We start from the raw sequence: 16,698 nt of genomic DNA on the forward strand, positions 1-16,698 counted from the left end.
AGAGAAGAAAAATTGAGGAGTAGCGGGTAGAAAAGATGACTTCTGTTCTGAACATGCTTATTTTAAGGGGCTAAGATGGCAGGTTGAGTTCTTTGGAAAGAGACACAGATTAGTGAGCTGGGTATTTTTTAAGGTATGTTCTTGAAAGTGATACCAGCAGAAAGGAGAAGAATACAAGAGTGGGCACAGGAGTAATCAAGTTGCAATGCAGGTCCAATGATGACCTTGGCTTTGACACATCTTATTTTCCAAAGATGCCCTCATCAATATATATTCCATCCTGCATGTTCTTCTAATAATCTGATGTTGACCCTCTTCCATGGAGAGGGAGGTCCCAGGTTCAGTTCCCAGTGCCTCCTAAAAAAAACAAAAACAGACAACAAGTGAAAAAAAAAAATACGATGAGTAGACACCAAGCACAAGCAATGAGCAAAAACAAAAACAAGCAAAGAACAAGCAAACAGATAAGGGAGCCAACTCAGGGGAGCCAATGTTGCTCAGTGGTTGAGTGCTGGCCTCCCACATACGAGATTCTGGGTTCAATCCCCGATTCCAGTACCACCCCCACACACAAAGGCAATAGGATTTCCTCCTGCCTCTTTCTCTTGGGACATGCATCTTAGGAGCCCTGAGTCAATATGTAAGAATTCTAGCTACCCTGAAGCTGCTATGCTAGAGAGAGCATGTGGAAGGACCACACAGAGATAGAGATGCCCAAGAAACTACAGTTTGAGCCTGCCCATCTAAATGCCAAACACACGAGTAACAATCTTCAGATGAATCCAACCCCTAAACTTCAAGCCACCCTAGCAGACCCTGGGGTGAGGCAGAGACTAGCTATCTCCTTGTCACTTTCTCCCACCTGGAGCCCTGTCAGGACTTCAGATTCATGAGTAAAATAAATGTTGCTGTTTTAAGCCACTAAATTTTGGGGATGGTTTGTTATGCAGCATTAGCTAACCAGAAACTCATCTCACCTCTCAGGGAGCTCTGGGCCAAGATGGCTGAGCCTTTATATTTCCACACTCATTAATGATTTGATGTAGGATACCCTGGGAAATGGGGAAATGATGAGGCCTTGGGTGAGGTAGTTCTCTCCAGCTGAGGCTGTCCTGGAAGGGGCTACCAGCTGAGGGGGGTATGCCAACAGCTCTCCCGCAGCTGGGGAAAAAGTCCTTCCCAGAAAGTGTCTATTATAGCCAAGGAGATGTAAAGCCAACTACAGAGCAGGGATGTGGCTATAAAGGTCTGGAGTTTGGAAGCGTATGCTGTTGAGAAACATTAACATATAGCTCAGTGTGTTCCACCCCGTGGTGTGAGAACTGAGAACAACCTGCATCTGAATGCAGCCCCTTCACGTCACCTGAAAAACCAGTATTCAGGGTTATTAACAGGTTACCTCAGCCCATCCTTGTCCCACTGATATAGAGATTCTCTGGATAAAAATGACATGGAAGCTATGAAGAGATGAGGTGCTCCAGGGAGACTGTACAGGATGAAAAGAGAACCCTGGACCACCACCACCTCGGAAGGACACAGAGGAAGAAGAGGCTGCAGAGAGATGGTGTAGGCGTGGGGAAGAGAAGAGGCGGGGGCAGCAGCGGCAAGGGCAGATGAGAAGACAAGTCTGGTGAGCACTGAGGAGAGTCCGCTGGGCTTGGCAACAAGGAAGTTACTGTTAGCTCGTCAGGACAGTCTCAGCTCTGATACATTACATGTGATAGCCCTGGTGAGGTTGATCCTGAGCTTTCCTTGACTGGAGTTCCTGGGGCAGGGCAAGGGACTAGGGCTTCTCTGTGGGAACACGGAGAGGACTAGATGGGGCTTGTCAGGATGGACCCTTTTTCCTCAGAGCAAAAAAAAGGGGGAGGGGAGACTAACTAAATGAAGGTAAGTTAGAAAAAGTAATGAGTGAGAAGTTAAAAGGAAAGAGCCAATCAGCAGAGACCAAGGACTAGCGAAAGGTACTAAATCCAGGAAAATGTCAAACAAGTATCTTCATGGCTTCCATGACCGAGCAGAGGCTCTCCTAGAATAGTCACTTCAGTAGCCAAGAGAGTCAGTGTGTTTAGAATCAACAGACTTGGGTTTAGTTTCTAGCACCACCAATCAGTATCTCCTTGGCAAGTCATTTAACCTTTCTAAACACCCATTTCCTTATCTGTAAAATGGAGGGAAAAAATGCCTAACTTGCCAGTTTGTTATGAGGATTATAGCTTGTTAATCCATTTGATGCGCCTTCACTGAGCACTGCTGTGTGCGGGCCCTATGCTAGAGAGCGCACAGTGGGCAGCATGGACATGGTGCATGCCCTCCTGGAGCTTCGCGTCTTGTCAGAGAGATGCACATGAAGTGGGCACCAACCAGTGCTGAGAGCTTAGAGGCATGATAAGTGCAGGAAAGGAGAAGGAAGACGTTAGATGCTGCACTGCACCTGGTACATGGAAACGGCATTCACAGCCATCCTCTCCACTGGGGATCTGTTTAATGGGACCATGTTTAGAAAAGCTGTGAAGAGAGTTAAAGTATCTTCCATATTCCCAGATTCCCTCTCTCTACTGTTTTCCTCTCCTGGGGAATGGTGGTATTTCATGTTTGTTTTTCTCATCAAAATTTGATTTTAATCAGTGCCATTAAAAGATCCCACAAAAAAGTGAGATTAGAACAAAGTTTGGGATGGGGGTAGTGGTTTTGTTTCTAGGCCTCTCAAATGATATGAGCTATGTATGTCACTCCTGAGCTTCTTACACACAAAAACAAAGTTTTTTTAAAAAGTTTGTTCCCCATCACCGTACACACATATCATTCATGCATTTTTAAAGCAAGAGCACAAAGACAAGCAAGTTGCCTTTGTTGTGACAGTAATCTGTAGAGTATGTTGGCGCCTTTTTAAAAAAAAATTTTTTTTGGCACAACACTTGCCACAAAGCTGACTCATGTGGCAGGTAAGTTTGCTGATGTGGGTGAGTGAATAGGAGAGGCATTTTACAACTTATCAGCCCAAAGAATCAGGGGCAATAACTCCTACTGGAGTAGTTCATGCATATCAAGCCTAGGATTTGGAACTCTCTACTACTCCATGACATAACTCCAGGTTACAAGTGAGGAGATCAAGACTGAGACCCCCAAGGTCCCAGCTGCAACCTGACCCAGGCCTAACAGAAGCCCTTTCCACCACCCTAAGCTGTCTCGGAAAGAGGGAGAGGCAAGGAGGTGTGTGTGGGGGAGGGGGGGCGGGGGATAAGATAGACGTGGCACCTGTGACAGGTCAGCTAAAGGGCCCTGCCCTTTGCCGCAATTATCACTCCCTTGGCACAGGCACACGCCTCCCCAGCCGCTGACCTGTCACACCACATTCTTTGGGTCAGGGACAGTGGAAGAGGGCTCTGAGGGAAGGGGGATGCCAACTGGCAGCTAAAATGAGCCTGGGCCTGAGAAAATGCTGACTTGGGCTGGGCCCAGAAAGAGACTTGGGCAGGTTAGTACAACTACAGCAGCTTTGCCAGGAGTGTGTGCATGCAGGCCAGAGCAAAAAGAGACAGAGGACTAAGAGCACGTGTGTATGTGGGGGGGGAACGGGGGGCATACGAATGTGTAGGAATGTGCGTGTGAGAATGTTTGTGAATGTGTGTGAGTTTTGAGTGAGCAGCTTTGTGGGTTTCTGCACATGTGTATGTCTGAGTGTGTGTGAGCTTGTGAATAGAGGTGAGGCTGCGTTTCAGTACGTGTGTAACGCATCCACCTTAAGACAATCGGAATTAAAGGTGCTTTGGCTGCCCAGGGTCACTCTGAAGCGTATTCGCTCCTGCTTGACTAGAATGCTACAATTTTAATTCTTTAAGGGGTAATCTGAAGGACAGACCCAGTTACCCTGAGCCACTAATCCCCTGGTGTGAAATTCCTACACTGCGCAGGTATCATTTAGAGACTTTCTCAATTAGCAATCATAACACCTGAAGCTTTGAACAGTTGTTGTATGTTTATCTTTCTCTTCAAGTTCACTCTGCTGGCTCTCCTAATCAGCTAAGTTCAAACAACCCTGTTATCTGGCAACCAGAAAGACAACTCGCCCACCCCTCATCCCCCACCCCAAGCAGACAGAGGTTGGAGCCAATTTCCAAGATCTCTGTGTGTGTTCTGTTGCCTTTTTCTTTAATTGTGCTTTATGATGTGCCTGCTTCCATCAAGGATTTGCAGCGGCTTACAATATTAAAAACACACATCCAACAGAAATGCTTCAAAAACACAGAAATCTCAGCTCAAAACCAAGCCATAGGAAGAGAAAAGATGTCCAATATGTGTGTTCTGCTCACAGTAAAAAGAGTCACTGCAGGGAAAATACCCAGTAGTGGTTAAGAATGTGGCTTTAAGAGTTACACTGTCCAGATTTTAGTTACTGTGTGATTTGCTTCCATTCTCCAAGCCTCAGCTTCTCCATCGGGGGGGAAAAAAAAAGGGACCATGATGGCACCTAAGATAATGCATGTCAGGTGTTTAGCACTGTATCTGGTTCCTAGTAAGCAATCAAATTAGCTCCTTGTGGTTGCCATTGCTATTGTTTTTTTCACTGCCATTGTTAGGACTTGAAGTGTACCCACGCTGCATCTCTTCTTGGTGACAGGCACAAATCTAGGTGGGCTTTCACCTTCTCGGGTCCAATGGGAAGAGAGATGAAGTGAATCTATGACTAGAATTTTTGTCATCCAACAGCTGAAGAGCAGGACGCCGTGGCATTTTGCATCTTGTGTGTGGCAGCAAGATTGTCTGGGCTGCAGGAGAGACTACAGGACTCAGGATTTCTTTAATTTTCCTTTTTCAGTTTTGGTTTTGTTTGCAAGCACTGTTAGACATTTGCATGGGCCGGTTTGGCTTGCGGGCTCTGTGATCACCAGGCGTGAAGCCGAGCTGAGCCGAGGTGACGCCACGTGCTCAGCGGCAGGTCAGGCCACCGCTACCTGGATCACAGTCCTGGAGATCCATGGGTCTCCTTTTCAAGTCCTACTTGAGTTCTACTGATCTCGGAGGAACAACAGCTTTCAGGGAAACTGATTTCAGAGGCGACTATAGCCTTATAGCCTACTCAACAAATACAGCATGAACCTCTCCAAGGGGACTCTTTTTTTTTTTTTTTTTTTAAGGAGTTATTGGGGAGTGAACCCAGGACCTCGTACATGGGAAGTAGGTACTCAAACCACTGAGCAACTCCCACTCCCCTCCCTCGTGGATTCTTTATGCAACCTAAAACACCCAGACACACAGTCATCATATGTATTCATTCCTCCTGTGGCCAGTGGGTGGGTGAGAGGCGGCGCATGATCCCTTCATGGTTAACTGCTCTGGAGAGTCCCACTGAGCCCTGGGTCACTCTTCAAGGCTCCTTTTTTGCCCGGGTTCCTGGGCAGGCCTGGGTGTAGGCATCAAGCTAATCCTGCCCAGTGTTTATTTCCCACATGGATGTCCGCCTCCCGTTTTCTTCCTCTACCAGGAAGATTGGTTTAAGGGCTGGAGTTGTACATTATTCATTTCTGCATCCCCATCTACCTCGCATCACAGGCCAACTTGGTGCTTAGCACTTAGTAGATGCTCCAAAAATATTTGCTGAATCCGGGCGTGAGTATGAAAGCAAGCAAGCAAAGGAATACAGTACCTCACAGAATGAGACCTCACAGAATGAGAAAGCCTTCAGATCATCTGGTTGAGCGCTGACGTTTTACAGCCGAGGGTACAGAGGCTGCGGCGCCCCTGAGTGAAGAGCCTCGGTGTCAGGACTGGAGCCCAGCTCTTCCCGCTCTCGCTGTGACCCTGTGCTGCTTTTTCTTCCCTTTCTCTTCGTCCTCATCTACCAGTCTTCTCAGAGACACACACCAGAAAACGGAAAGAGCAGAGGAATCTGCCTGTGCTCTGCCAGCCCTACCTGTCGCTGAAGTTACTAGCTCATTAACTCAGGTGTAACTCAGCCTGATGCTATTACAAAACCAAATCAATAAGTATTGATTGAACACCCCTCTGTCTATTGCCCAGGTGAGAATGAGGGAAGGCAGGACACAGAGAGAAGAGAAGTGTGTGCGGCTTGTCTACCCAAGCCGTTCTCCTAAGGCAGGCTTGAGAAGGCAGAGGCCACCTTTGTGCTTTCAGCTGGGAAAGATAGTGGGGGAGGGTCATCTCTACTGGCTCCAGAGAAAGCCCCTTTCTCCCTCAGGCAAGAGGGAGAGGAGAATGTTGTGTAAATAATGAGTCTACAACTATACTCTGTGCACAAAAATTCCAAGAATGATTAAACCTGATTGTGGCTCCAGGATAAACAGAAATTTAACATTGCAATCCCTGTGCACCCATCCATGGGCTTGCTCTTGCTCTCGCTGCCACACACATGCACGTGCATGCATGCACACACACGCACGCATGCACACACGCACATGCACGATGTGTCTGCGCTGTCTGCCATCTGGTAACTGTGTCCATAAGGTAAGCATTTAGCCTGGGAGCAGTCCAAGGCCAGGTTCCCCTGCTCAGCCACTCCTTCACTGTGATCCTGGATTAATCAGTTAATTGCTCCAAGCTTCTAATTGTTCACTTAAAAAAAGTAAACTACTAATATCATTATTTATTTGCTTTACAGGTTTGCTGTGATTACAATTGTGCTTCATAGACATAAACACTCCTTAGAAGGAATTTTTGACCAGTGGTCCATGGAAAGATTTCAGGGGGTGCATGAGCTTGAATTTTAAAAAATCAACTTATTATCTCTATTTTCTCTGACCTCCAACTGAAATCCAGTATTTTCTTCACTTATGAATGCATGCAATATATAAATTACAGTAGTATTCATTTCACCTAACTGGCAAAGGGGTCCATGGAACAAAAATGTTAAGAACCCCTGCCTTAAAAACTTCAAAAGTCACCCATAGCCTCCAATACCCCATTTTCATAAGGGATAGAATAAATGGACAGAAGGTAACAATGAAATGGAAGTCTTGAACAACCAACTAGACCAAATAGGCATATATATATAGAACACTTCACCCAACAACAGCATATTATGCATTCTTCTCAAGTGCACAAGGAAAATTTTCCAGGAAAAATCATAAGCCAAGCCATAAAACAAATCTCAATACATCTAAAAGGATAGAAATAATACAAAGTATGTTCTCTGACCACAATGGAATGAAAATAGAAATAGCAGGAAAATTTTTGAGAAACTCACAGAAATGAAAGAATACTCAAATAACCAATGGCTCAAAGAAATCAGAAAATACCTTGAGATAAGTAAAAATGAAGACACAACCTACCAAAACTTACAGGATGCAGCTAACTCAGTGCTGAGAGGGAAATTTATAGCTGTAAATGCCAATATTAAGCAAGAAGAAAGATCTCAAATCACTAACCTACTCTTCTACCTTAAGATACTAAAAAAAGAAGAGCAAACTAAACTGAAGCAGAAGGAAGGAAATAATAAAGATTAGAGTGGAAATCAATGCAATGGAGAATAGAAAAGCAATAGAGAACAACAATGAAACCAAAATCTGGTTCTTTGAAATAAAATGATGAATAAAACAGGCAAACCTTTAGCTAATAGAGGTTGCCAATAAACAGACTTCTAGCTGTGGTTAGCATCTTCAGACCACTTGTCTTTTCAATGGCCAAGGTTACAAGGCTTTGGAAGCTAGGCATGAGGTCAAGACAGAGACATAACTAAAAACCAAGTGTCCTGACCTGAACCTGCGGCTCTGACACTACTCCCCTTGTCTAAATTCTAATGACTAGTGAAATTTGTGTAAATCCACTCAGATTTGAAATGTAATAGAAAAACCATTTAAGGGAATTTTAAACATGATTTAAGATGAGAAATCCTGAAGTCAACTCATTGCCTCCTAGGAGAGTAGATGTGGCTCAAATGGTTGAATGCCTGCTTCCTACATGGGAGGTCCCTGGTTTGGTTCCTGGTGCCTCCTAAAAAACAAAATCAACAAGCAAAGCAAATGAAAAAACCAACTCAGGGGAGATGATGTAGCTCAGTGGTTGAGTACTGGCTTCCCACATAAGAGATCCTGGGTTCAATTCCTGAAACCCAGTACCTAAAAAAAAAGCAACCAACGAAACCAGACAACAACAACAAAAACAAACAAATCATTGCCTCCTGCTTTTCTTCTGCAGAAACCAAAGAGTATCCTATTTTCATTCTGCTTGAAATACAGACAACTGCCCCAAGCACTGGATCTGTTTTCTATGGTTCTTTAAGAACAACCCAGGCAATCAGAGATGTGGCAGAAGAGAAAACAAAACTATGCTGCTATGAGCATGCTGTTCTCCCGCAGGGTCATGGTGGTTTGGAGGAAATAGGATTCCTGGCAGAAAGAAGGTGACCAGTGGAAGACCCAAAGCAGGTGTTGCCTTAGAGAAGTAGGTCTAATTAAGGGAATCAGAATACCAGAACATTCTCCACCTTTCTCATAGTATTATAGAAGCACTGTTGGCATGTGGGTCAGAAGCTGGTGAGGAATGACCCACTTTGGTTGAACCCTTCTGAGGAAAGATGAACAAAATCAAAACCCAAGAACAGTGCTCTGATGGGAGACCCTAAGTCTTCCCCGCTCTTCAGCAACCAGCTTTGCCTGTTCTCCCATGTGGGGGCACACCCCTCTCAAACAGCTGGGTTTTGCCCCTTTTAAATAAGTATTTTCCTCAGGGTTCCGGCAATGGACATGCCTTTATAAAACAACCTGAGCTTATTTTTCTCCTTGATACGAGTTTTATTCAGCTAGAGAAAGAGTAGAACATGAAAACAGGGGAGGGGGAATATTTTCAGTCAAATGAACTTGCATTAGAGGAAGGGGACTTGGAGTCATAATAATAGCAGATATTTACAGCATATTTGCTGAGTCAGGCAGTGTTCCTAGTACTTTATCTGGATTAACTCATTTAATCCTCACAACAACTTTTGTGAAGTAGGTGTTCTTACTGACTCCATTTAACAGATAAGGAACGGAGGCAGGGAGGTTAAGTGATCTGCCCAAGGTCACAGGTGGCTGAACTCTATTGTCTGTATTCCTAATCAAGTACTGTTCTGTGTTTTAGACTCTTTCTTTCAAATTCCTACTTACTTTCACCAGCTATAATCCTCTTCAGGAATGTGAGTTATGAAGAAATTAGGAATCATAATATGATAGAAAGTTGGAGCTGGAAGGGACCCTGGAAATCATATAAACTAGCCCTCCACGTTACATACTCACAGATGAGGAGATTGAGGTGTCGAGCTTTAGAAGGCAGGCATGTAGTTGCTGTGTGATGGTTAATGATAAAAGAATAGTTTATATAAGGCACAAACAAGTGGTCCTAGTTTCAACGATAAGAGACTCCCAAACAACAAATCTAGTTGATAGATTTAAAAAAAAAATTCTGGACCTTTCCGGTAAAAAAAGAGGCTAGCCCAAAGGTTTTAAACCCTTGCAGTCCATTAGAATCACCTGAAGAGCTTCTAAAAACACTATGCCTAAGCCTATTCAATCAGCCTGGGCACCTGCATTTTTTTTTTTTTCTTTTTTTAAATCATCCCCAGGTGAATCCCTTGCGCAATAAAGGTTGAAACCACTCACTTAGCCAATATTTGATAAACTCTTACTGCTGCTTGGCCAAATCAAAGCTTTATTTAGTCAAGCACTCAATCGGTGAGTGGTAAAATAATTTCTCATTCAGTAGGCAGTCCTTCCCAAACAGGGTTTGGGCATCATAGAAAAACAAAGCCTGTCTGGTTGTTGGTGTCTGGAACTCTTCTTGTGAATAAAGAACCACCTCCATAGCACGCAGGCCCTTCCGGGAGTTACATAAGCATGATACAAAGCTCTTCAACATTACGTTGAATAAGATGAGGAAACATCAACCTTTGGGAGTGAATTGGGTTCTTCCAGTCTAATCCAGAACGGCACGGGCAGCAATACCCAAAGTGGGCACGTACCCCAGCCTCGGCCTTTCCCTCGCTGGGCAGGCAGAGGCCTGCACGTCCCAGGCCGGCCATCTGGCCCCCAAGCTAAAACCAGGCTAAATGAACTCTAAGGATATTTAGTCATGAAAAAGTCACGTGGGAAGCGGACTTGGCCCAGTGGTTAGGGCGTCCGTCTACCACACGTGAGGTCCGCGGTTCAAACCCCAGGCCTCCTTGACCCGTGTGGAGCTGGCCCACGTGCAGTGCTGATGCACGCAAGGAGTGCTGTGCCACGCAGGGGTGTCCCCCATGTAGGGGAGCCCCACGTGCAGGAGTACACCCCTTAAGGAGAGCTGCCCAGGGCGAAAGAAAGTGCAGCCTGCCCAGGAATGGTGCCACACACACGGAGAGCTGACACAACAAGATGACGCGACAAAAAGAAACACAGATTCCCAGGCTGCTGACAACAACAGAAGCGGACAAAGAAGAAGACGCAGCAAATAGACACAGAGAACAGGCAACCAGGGTGGGGGGGTGGGGGAAGGGGAGAGAAATAAATAAATAAATAAATCTTTTTTAAAAAAAAAGACATATGTGGGCCAGAATGCGTGGCAGGTAACCTCTCCACAGAAATAATCAGCCACTTGCACAGAGGGCCTGTGCTAAGGTATCAGAGCAGAGGTAGGAAGTGGGAGGAAAGAGAACGCCCAGCCCCCACACCCTCCCTCTCTAAATACACAAACAACCGTTCGAATCACTTTGTTTTTCCTTTTTTCCTCTTCAGAAAGATAAGGGCCCTATCACGTTTTCAGAACTAGAGTTGTATAAAACGGCATTTTGCTAGTTTGAATGAGTGGGGGAAAAAAAACTTTTTAAAGCCTCAGTCTCCAAGAGAGAGGTAAGAAAATGTGTGCTTGCAGGGACAGAGGAGGCAGTGATTAATCAGTTGCGGGGAGACGTTTGCCTCGGGTCAGGTGAGAGGGAGGGCAGAAAACTTCCTACGGGGCAATTCGTAGTCTTTTCTCTCCAACTTTCTGCAGTACCTTTGATGAGGAAAGGTACAAGGCCTAGCACTAATTTCGAAAAGACTCACGGGAACATGTTGAAATCCAACATGTGCTGGGAGGGCAGAATCCCTCCAAATTGTGAGTTAATGAAAGCTCTTTGTTAAGCAGTGATGAACAGCGATTTAACCGTCAGGGTCCCAAGAAAACAATTACACATGGAAACGATAATTCAAATGTTTGTTGTAAATGAAAAAGTGTGTGCTAAGACTGTTAAATGCCCCAGTGAGCTGTCCCTGTGGTTAGCTGATTGATACTGATGAGAGAGAATGTAAATACAGTGATCACATGAACATGCTGTTGATCTTGCCTTGGATTCTCAAGGGTTCCGAAATCAGTGTGCATGTTTTTGAATTGTTATTGCAGTGCCTGGTCCTTTCTCTTTGGCATATTTCATAGCAAACAGGAAGACTGAGCTGCAACACCTCCCCACCCCCCAATCTCGTCCTTCCTTCTAAGGTTTAGCCCATCTGCTAATAACAAAGGGGGCATGATTGCCACTTGAAGATCCTTTTGTGCCCAGCACGGAAGAGTCAGGCAAGAAGGGAGCTCACCCCCATCACAGACAGAGTGTCTCAAACAGGAGCCTCCACTGTTTTCTGAGGTGGAAAATCCTCCTGATGAGCCAGATCGTAAGGAGAGATAGGGATGCCACTGGCCAAGGTTTCTTAACCTCTCTTTATTTTTGGTTTGCATATTCACTGACAAAGATGCCCATTGTTAAGAAGTGCTTTGAAACCTTTTTATATGCATTTAAGCAAAGCAATGCTGCTCTCTCTAATCCTGAGGAGGGAGAAGAACCAACTTTTATTAAATTCTTCCTATGTGCTGGATTCCTTACAAATACCTTCCTTTTAAATCCTGTAACTACCCTACGAGATTGGTGTTATTAGCACTTTTTTTTTTTAACAGATGGAGAAACAAAGGCTCAGAGAGGGATAACTTAAAACTAAGGGCACGCAGTAAACCAGTGAGAAGCCAGGTTTCAAGCCTTTGTGTGCCAGACCCCAGAATCCTTAGAGAACTGTTCTTTTCTCTCTGCTGTTTTCTCTTTTGGCTCATCATTGTCTTGTTCCACTTCTCTTGCCTCCTTTCCTGAAAGGTAGTTTTAACAGGGACAGCCCCTTTCTCCCCACTGTTGAGCGGAGGCATGGAGGTGGGCTAGCGGCCAGCACGAGGCCGCGCGGGAAATGTTCTTTTGGGGCCAGAGTCTGTGTGTATATGAACGCATAGCCTCACTCATTCATAAAAGGCCTAGGAATCTCAGCTGAGAAGATCGCTTATCTGTAGATCATTTGCCCAGGTAGTAGCTGAAGCAGTATTGATTTACGTCACCTAAGAAGGGGGTTATTGAATGAAGAGGAGGCACCAGGGGACTGAGCCTGGGACATCCCATGTGGAAAGCAGGTGCTCAACTGGTTGAGCCACATACGCTCCCCTAGATTGCTTTTTTAAGAAGCTTAGCTGGGAAGAGTAGAAGAAAGTGATGGTTCTTTGAAATCTGGCTAGCAAATTTTGAGAAATGATAACCCGAGGATAAGTTAAACCTTAAGCTATATGTCTGTCGAAATATCCTATGTTATTGATGAATGAACCCTCTTTTTGGTGCTTGGAAAATGATTTTTCTTTCTGTTCTGCAGCTTGGGAATTGCTTAGACATATTAATCTGTGCTTCAGTAATGATTCTAAGTTATAATAATAAAATAGACCTCAAGAAGAACTCACAGGGAAGCAGACTTGGCCCAATGGATAGGGCATCCGCCTACCACATGGGAGGTCCGCGGTTCACACCCTGGACCTCCTTGACCCGTGTGAAGCTGGCCTATGCGCAGTGCTGATGCGCGCAAGGATTGCCCTGCCATGCAGGGGTGTCCCCCGCATAGGGGAGCCCCACGCGCAAAGGGTGTGCCCCGTGAGGAGAGCCGCCCAGCGCAAAAGGAAGCGCAGCCTGCCCAAGAATGGCGCCGCACACATGGAGAGCTGACACAACAAGATGACGCAACAAAAAGAAACACAGATTCCTGGTGCCGCTGATAAGGATAGAAGACGTCACAGAACACAGTGAATGGACACAGAGTGCAGACAACTGGTGGGGTGTGGCGGGGGGCGGGGATGGGAGAGGAAAAAAAAACTCATAGGGAGTGGATGTGGCTCAAGCGGTTGAGTGCCTGCTTCCCACACGGGAGGTCCTGGGCTTGGTCCTCAGTGCCTCCTAAAAACAAAAACAGGGAAACGGACTTGGCCCAGTGGTCAGGGCGTCAGTCTACCATATGGTAGGTCCGCGGTTCAAACCCCGGGCCTCCTTGACCCGTGTGGAGCTGGCCCATGCGCAGTGCTGATGCGCGCAAGGAGTGCCCTGCCACGCAGGGGTGTCCCCGCGTAGGGGAGCCCCACGTGCAAGGAGTGCGCCCCGGAAGGAGAGCCGCCCAGCGCCAAAGAAAGTGCAGCCTGCCCAAGAAAGGTGCCACCCACACGGAGAAATGACACAAGATGATACAGCCAAAAAAGAAACACAGATTCCTGTGCCGCTGACAACAGAAGCGGACAAAGAAGACGCAGCAAATAGACACAGAACAGACAACTGGGGTGGAGGGGAAGGGGAGAGAAATAAATAAATAAATAAATCTTTAAAAAAATAAAAAATAAAAACAAAAACAAACAAGCAAACAAACAAAAACCAACTTGGGGAGGCAGTGTGACTCAGTGGTTGCGCACCAGCTTCCTGTGTGCAAGGTCTGGGTTCAATTCCTGGCCCTGGTACCTCAAAAAAAGAAAAAGAATTCAGAGTTCAGAAGATTACAGGATTCAGTCATGTATGAGTAATAGTTTCTACCCAAAATATTATAATAGATCCTATTGAGATCTTCTGGGCTTAGCCATTGGTCCAATGGTGATTTTAGATTTGGGACATAACATGTTATGGCCTTTAAGAAGAAGCGTACATTTCTGTTATTGACGTGCTCGGCAGCAATATTCTCTGTATTTTGTAAAGTCCACAGCACTTAACTGTTCCATGGTAGTAGCTTTCATCTAGTTTGTGAAAATTTATTCCTGCTTTCTGGAGTGTGGAAGTAGGCTAACTGGTTGAAATAAAAAGCAGACTCCGTGGTTTTCTTAAAAAAAAACAAACAACAACAACAACAAGGACAGCCTCTTCCTCTCCCGTTCTCCATGTTCCTAGTGGCGGGGCACTGACTGAGCGTCCCAGAGGACCTTACTACAAGCTTGGGGATTTCTGAACTATTGCAACCTGTTGGCACTTAGGATCAGAAGCCTGTCTTCTGATATTTCAATCTTGCATTTCAGCTGTTCTTAGACTCCTTGATAATAAATGGTGGAATTTCTGTTCCATCTTATAGGATAACGGTTAAAAGCTTAGGCTCTGGGATAAGAGAGAACCAAGTTGAAATCCACTGTGTGACTTTGTCTTCACATTCGTAAAGTGAGGATAATCGTGGGCTGTTGTAAGCAGTATATGGGACAAGCAAGTAAAGAGCTCGCTTAATGTGGTGCTGGCACGTATTAGATGCCTCGAAAACGTTTCTTCTCCTCTTTCTCTGCTTCCTCCTCCTTTTCCTCATTATTACTATTAGTAATATTTCCCCAGGAAATTGGAGGCAGAGCAGGGATGCAGAATTGTGAGTTTGCCAAGCTGGCACAGTCTGGCCTGCCAGTTCTGAGCCATCGGCAGGTTATTGGGGGCTGGAGAGGAGGCTGAGCAGAGGACAACAGTGGCATGACTGAGGCAAGACAAAGGGACCCAACGAGGCGAGGCTTTGCCCCTTCTCTGGCTGCAGAGGTTTGGATCCAGGAGGACCTCCTCAGAGCTCTCACTGAAAACTTGACTAAGAATTGGGCGTGGGGTATGGGAAGCAGAGCTGAAAGAGATACCGAGATTGGGGCTTGTGTGAACTCAACTGCTTATTGGCTGTTTCTCTTTGGGCACTTTATTTTACCTCTCTGAGCCTCATATCTCAATATATGGAACTGCCACCGTCTGCCAGGCACCTGTGGGTCACTTTTCATATATTGTCTCTTATTAATATCCTAGAGTGTTTTATGCTTTGCAGTCACTTGTTCCACGAATATATACTGATGACCAGCTCTGTGCCATATACAGCGCTGGGAAGGCAAATACAAACGTGAACAAGGCAAGCATGGTCCTTGCCCTCTTGTTGCTTATATTCTGGAGGCGATTTGAGGTGTAAATGGATTATGATGCCTAGCACACAGTGTGTCTTCAAGAAATGTCTCTTCCCTCCTCCTTCACCCAAATTCACCCCACAAAGTTCCACTATTAAGTAGAATCACATAAAATTGAGCTTTTAAGAATCGAAAGTGGTTAAACAGCGGTAGTTGTGTACGGTGCAACATAACGTTTGCTTATGCAGCCATGGAAAGGAGAAAGCTTCACTTGCTTTAAAACAATAATCGTAGCAACAACTACCACTTGAAGCTCAGTGGGACTGTTTTTCTTGACTTGCTACGGAGGTAATGCCATCCCTTTCTTTGTTAAACCTGGTTCTAAAAGTAAGGCAACAAAACAGGCTGCTGAAGTTTTCCTGAGGTAGAAAACCAGAGGCCAACAGCAGCATGCCCCGTTAGGAGCCAACAGATGGAAAAGGGGAGCAGAAAGCAGAGGAAGGCTTGCTGGCAAGCTGCCACACAGGACAGACCCGCTGCAGCCACCATGGGGCAGGGGAACGCTGCTGGACCTCTCTCCTCTGCTGCAACCAATCCATAACAAGACAAGCATCAAAGAGAAAATAGTACCACTCCAAACCCAGTCAAAAGTACTAAGGGGAACTCGCAGAAATGCAGTGCTCCTTTTGCAAAAATTGGGAAGCTCAAATACTTTGACTCTGCTAACATTTAAATCCTTCAAACAACAATTTGATTACCATATCGCAGCAATAGTGGCTCTCAAAGGTAATTATCATTCTATCATTTTCAATGTATTGTCTTACCCTTTTATTTGGGATGATAATGTCCAGTGTAAATAAAGCCTTCTTTGCTAATTTCAACTGTACAAAATTAAAAACTTTTTTTTTCTTTCTTTCTTTTCATTCTCCTTATTTTTATTCTTCCTGGGGTTCTTTGGATTGAATTTACTCTAATTTGTGAAGTATGGAAAAGGTAAACAAGGTTTTGTTTGGATTCCAACCTTTAGTTTCTCTGGATGAAAACACAGCAAAGTGCCAGAAAGTTATCCCAATGAGAGTAATTTTCCTGGGTTATGATAACAGTTTCAGGAAGTGTTATCAGAACAACAAAAACCGAGAGATTTTATAATTAAAGATGATTAGGTGGGAAATGTACTGCCTCTTCTACAGCTATTTTTTTTTAAGATTTATTTATTTTATTTCTCTCCCCTTCCCCACCCCCCACTCCAGTTGTCTGTTCTCTGTGTCCATTCGCTGTGTGTTCTTCTGTGACCGCTTCTATTATTATCAGCAGCACCAGGAATCTGTGCTTCTTTTTGTTGCGTCATCTTGTTGTGTCAACGCTCCGTGTGTGCGGCACCATTCTTGGGCAGGCTGCACTTTCGCTGCGCGGCTCTCCTTACGGAGAGCACTCTTTGCACATGGGGCTCCCCTACGCGGGGGACACCCCTGCGTGGCATGGCACTCCTTGCGCGCATCAGCACTGCGCATGGGCCAGCTCCACACGGGTCAAGGAGGCCCGGAGTTTGAACCATGGACCTCCCATGTGGTA

General features: G+C 45.4%; 1 long non-coding RNA gene across 1 annotated transcript in view; it reads right to left on the minus strand.

The window, feature by feature from the left end:
• The window catches only part of LOC139436418 (uncharacterized), a 53,755-nt gene that overhangs the window by 13,302 nt on the left and 23,755 nt on the right, over positions 1-16,698 (minus strand). Inside the window, exon 3 of the long non-coding RNA XR_011645672.1 lies at positions 225-357. This is a non-coding gene — a long non-coding RNA (uncharacterized lncRNA). The remainder of the gene's footprint in view (positions 1-224; positions 358-16,698) is intronic.

This window comes from Dasypus novemcinctus, chromosome 14 (assembly GCF_030445035.2).
Source record: "Dasypus novemcinctus isolate mDasNov1 chromosome 14, mDasNov1.1.hap2, whole genome shotgun sequence".
Taxonomy (NCBI): domain Eukaryota; kingdom Metazoa; phylum Chordata; class Mammalia; order Cingulata; family Dasypodidae; genus Dasypus; species Dasypus novemcinctus.